Source organism: Asparagus officinalis, chromosome 3 (genome assembly GCF_001876935.1).
Source record: "Asparagus officinalis chromosome 3, Aspof.V1, whole genome shotgun sequence".
Classification (NCBI taxonomy): Eukaryota; Viridiplantae; Streptophyta; class Magnoliopsida; order Asparagales; family Asparagaceae; genus Asparagus; species Asparagus officinalis.
The window spans coordinates 18,504,804-18,508,894 of record NC_033796.1 but is presented as its reverse complement, the minus strand read 5'-3'; the positions used below and the strand labels follow the sequence as shown (position 1 = coordinate 18,508,894).

Here is a 4,091-nt window from a genome sequence, read left to right as displayed (position 1 = left end):
TGTTTTTCCTGACCGTTACAGAAGAGTCAAACTAGAGGATTTTCATGTAAAAAGGTTCACCAATTCCTGGGATGCAATTTCTCCCTCAAGAAGAAACTTTACGAGGTCGATCAGCTCAGCTTTACCTCCAGCTTAAAAGCTGTAGTAAGAAGCTAGTCGTCCTATTGATTTTACAGAGATACGTTTTTTTCAAAATGATTCCATGTAGTATATTCACAAAGTGCTGCATTGAAATTGTAATACAATTCTACTCTACTGTGTTAAAACTCTCCTCCGTTTACAACTTTGTCACATGTCACAGAATTGCAATTTCAGAATTCCAACTTTCATATATCAACTATCAGAGGAGTCAATACAGTTTTGACATCTTTTTTTTTTCCAAAGAGAAGTCTATTTTCATATCTTCTTGAATTTGTGAGGTAACTTCTCATGTAGTTAAGCGAACGATGTGGCCTATCAAGAATAAGAAGAAACAGAGTGCACAGGGAGTTTAATATTTAAAAGGAATATTAATGTAGATTGTAATGTTTTCAAAGAACAGAAGTTTTGCATTTAAGCATTGCCCAAAGCAAGATGCCAAAGTTTAAGAAAAAGCAAGAACTGGAGCATAGTACTTATGAAACCAGGAACTGGAGCTCCCTTACAAAAACAGAAACACTAAACACAGAGGTACCTATATAAGAAGTATCCGAAATCTCACTTCCGAAAACTCATGATAAATAATAGTTCAATTTGAGATCTTTCAAGGTGCAGTACAACGACAACTTTGCTCTAAGCTCTCCATGGGTCGACAATGACGGAGTGTATTTCCCGATATCGACCTTCTACAAGGCTTTGCAATTATCCAGCAAGAATTTCAGCATCTTGTTCTCAATATTACTTCCTTGAAATTCTTTTATTTTCAATTCTCTCAGATTAGACTCCAAACTTGTGGAAGTATTCTTCTATTTTCCGAGTTCATAATCAATGACAATTTCCTGTGAAAAACAAATAAATAAATAAATAAATAAATCAACAAAACAACGCACGAGTTAAGGAAGTGATCTTAAATAACTGAAACGAAGAAATAGATTAATAAAGGGATTTGTTGCACCTCTGAGTTATAGGGTTGAACGATGGTCAGACAAAGGGACTCCAAGTTACTGAAAGCTTTGAGTAAACTAAATATTGTTGAGATAGCATGTCTTCCCATTTTCTCAATCATCTCAAGTCGCGTGACTGTTGACATAGTAAAGCTTTTCATTTGACTCTCCGGAATGTCCATGTCCTGGAGAACATTAGTAGTGAGAGTTTAAACAATCAGGTAAAAATCTTTTAGCAAAGCATGCGAAATTACCTTGAGAAATCTGCTATACAAAACCAGATCCTTAACATGACCGAGATCCTTGAGAAGTTTCACTAGATAGCCAGCCCGCCGTCCCACATTAGTACAGTTTATTTTCTTACAAAAACCTATTTCAGCTTTAACCAGGGAAGGAAATTTTTAGGAAAACACTTCTCTAGTATTACTCAAATCAAGCTTGAAGTGTTGGAGCTCTTGTGCATGGATCATAACTTTCTTCCGGAAGTGGCAGCATTCTAACTTCAGGCTAAGTAGTTTTGGATCAGAAATGCAAGATGTTTCAATTGACGAAATCTTGTAAGTCCCAACACCTCAAGCTTACAGCAGCAAATGGGAAGCACTTTGTGGAGATTTTTCTGAGAGATCTTAACATCTATAAACACCAGACAAGTAAGATTCCCAAAATTCATAGGGCCTGGATTAGTTATACAGCACCCTGCCAGTTTCAAAACTCGCAGAGACGCATAGCTGAACAGAGCTCGAAGCATGACAAAAAAGGAGCTATGTGGTCCTTCATCTGAATCACTACTGCTTGAATCTTCACTTGCTAAATCCAACTCTGAAGATGAGTATCCATTATCATGGGATGCGTAATAGTTCCGGCAACGAGTGTCAATATTACAGTGATAGGCCCAAAATGGGTCATTAGCATAACGACCGTATGGGAGGAAGTGACCTCCACCAGTGAAGTCAAGATGCATTTCCTGGACTTTAGACGTCATAGCCATCTGTATTGTCTGATAGGATAATAAAAGGAAGATCTATACTCATTGAGTGTTATCCTCAAGAGATTTATGGGTGCATTTTCACGGCAAACAACTGCTGCACTCATAAAATTAACTAATGCATCATCAGGGTGAGCCCTCAAAGCTCCAGCTCTCTCAAGAAACAATTTCTGTCAAAATCTAGGATAGGCATTGAGTGGAATATGTTCCTCCGTCCAATGTTACATTAAACGCTGGGGCTTCTAAGCGTCGAACTTGGCGCCCAGCGCTTAGTCGCCTAGGCGGGCGCCTAAGCGGTTTCTGGACGTTTTTTTTTTCTTTTTTATTTTTTTAATTGTGATACTTAAAAATAAATATATATATACTCAATCAAATATGCATAAATACTAAAATACCAACACTATTAACTAAATTGCTTGGTTTACCAATTACAATAGCTCTTTGTATGTTTATACTTCTCAACTCAAATTATTAGTTCATCTCAACTCAAATTACAATATGTATTAAATTCATATAAATTTTCAAAAAAAGATAGCAATTTTAGTTCCTCAATAAATCATGCATACTTAGGTACTAAATAGCCAAAATAATAATTAACAAGGCTAGAGCCTAAGATGTTTTCTTTTTTTATTTTTAATTACAATAATTAATAGTGAATGTCAATGTTACAGAAAGCTTAGATGTCGGACTGGTGTCTAGGCGGATTTCTTTCTTCATTTAAGTGGTGGTCGATGAGGTTTTGTTAAAGGTCGGAGGAGGTAGTGGAGGTGTTCATATTTGGAGGTTAATGGAGTTTGGAGGACGTGTAGGCTACAACACATAAAATCACAACCAAGACCTACAGCATCCACGTAAGCAGGCAATGCTCCCCTAAATGCTCGTAAAATCTAGGTGGGCAACCTAAATACCGCCTAAGCGCTAGTTAGACGGCCTAGGTACCGCCTAAGCCTAGGCGAACGCCTAAGCGGACTAGGCGGAGGTTTTTTAAAATAGTACCTCCGTCTTTCTGAGAGGACACTCGTCTTGGCTGCATCTCTCACAAGAAGGAAAGAGAGAATGTGATGAATTATGATGTCACACAATCTATTGAACTGATCTGATTGTTCATTCCCATCATTTGTTTCTACACCATAGCCTTCTAATTTGCATTGGCGCTTCTCCATAACTTTTTTCTGTTTGTCTGATCTATAATACCATGAAAAGGGTAAAAAGATAAGAATATGCTTGTGAAATTCCTACAAAATGTATTGACATTCATCAAGTATATGCGTATATTAAAATAGAAAAGATGTGAGCAGAGTCATCCAATTGAGGTGGAACTCACATATGTGATTGCACAGTGTGAGCTACTACTAGGAATGGGATGTACATTGATCTTTTTGTGGAACCAGTTAAGTAAAGGTAAACATAAACGTAAAAGAAAGGAGGGATCATCTAAAGAATACTTGTTAATGCTGAGTTCCTGTCAGTTAACAAGATATGTCATAGGGGCATAAATGGGTCAGACTTGAACTAATTCAAGTTGTTAGATCTTATAAATGCATCTGTTGGTCAAAAACATCAAGCCACAAAGGTGCAGCCACCTTTTGTTGAAAAACAAAGAAAGAAGCACCGAAAGAGAGAGAAAGCCACCATTGTTGACAAATCAGGAAGGGTGGTAGCAGGTGTTGACAAAGAGAGTGAGGGCTCATTTTCGGTGATTGACAGAGGGGGGGATTTGAAGCCTATAAAAGCCCCCCTCTCTTCCTCGGTTGAATTCACTCCAACAGCAGAGAGTGATTGAGAGAAAAAGAGAGAGAAAGCCACACAACGAAATCTGTGAGCTCTCAATATTTTGTATGAGTGTTGTATGTTGAGATTAAATATAGTGAAACTCCCCTCTTGCCGTGGACGTAGATCAATTTGATCGAACCACGTAAATATTGTGTTTGTGATTGTTCTATTCTCTGGTTTAGTGGGTAATTTCCCCAACAAACTGGTATCAGAGTTCTGCAGTGGTGAGTTCAATCAGTTCTACTCAAATT

The 4,091-nt window shown here is 37.6% G+C and overlaps 1 long non-coding RNA gene and 1 pseudogene across 1 annotated transcript; both read right to left on the bottom strand.

Annotated features, from left to right (window-relative positions):
• LOC109834709 overlaps positions 1 to 431 on the bottom strand; it is a 1,715-nt pseudogene extending 1,284 nt beyond the window's left edge.
• Positions 525 to 2,375, bottom strand: LOC109833238. The gene is made up of 3 exons (XR_002245163.1): positions 1,337 to 2,375; positions 1,094 to 1,267; positions 525 to 977 (listed from the first exon to the last, which is right to left on the bottom strand). It is a non-coding gene; the product is annotated as an uncharacterized LOC109833238 (long non-coding RNA).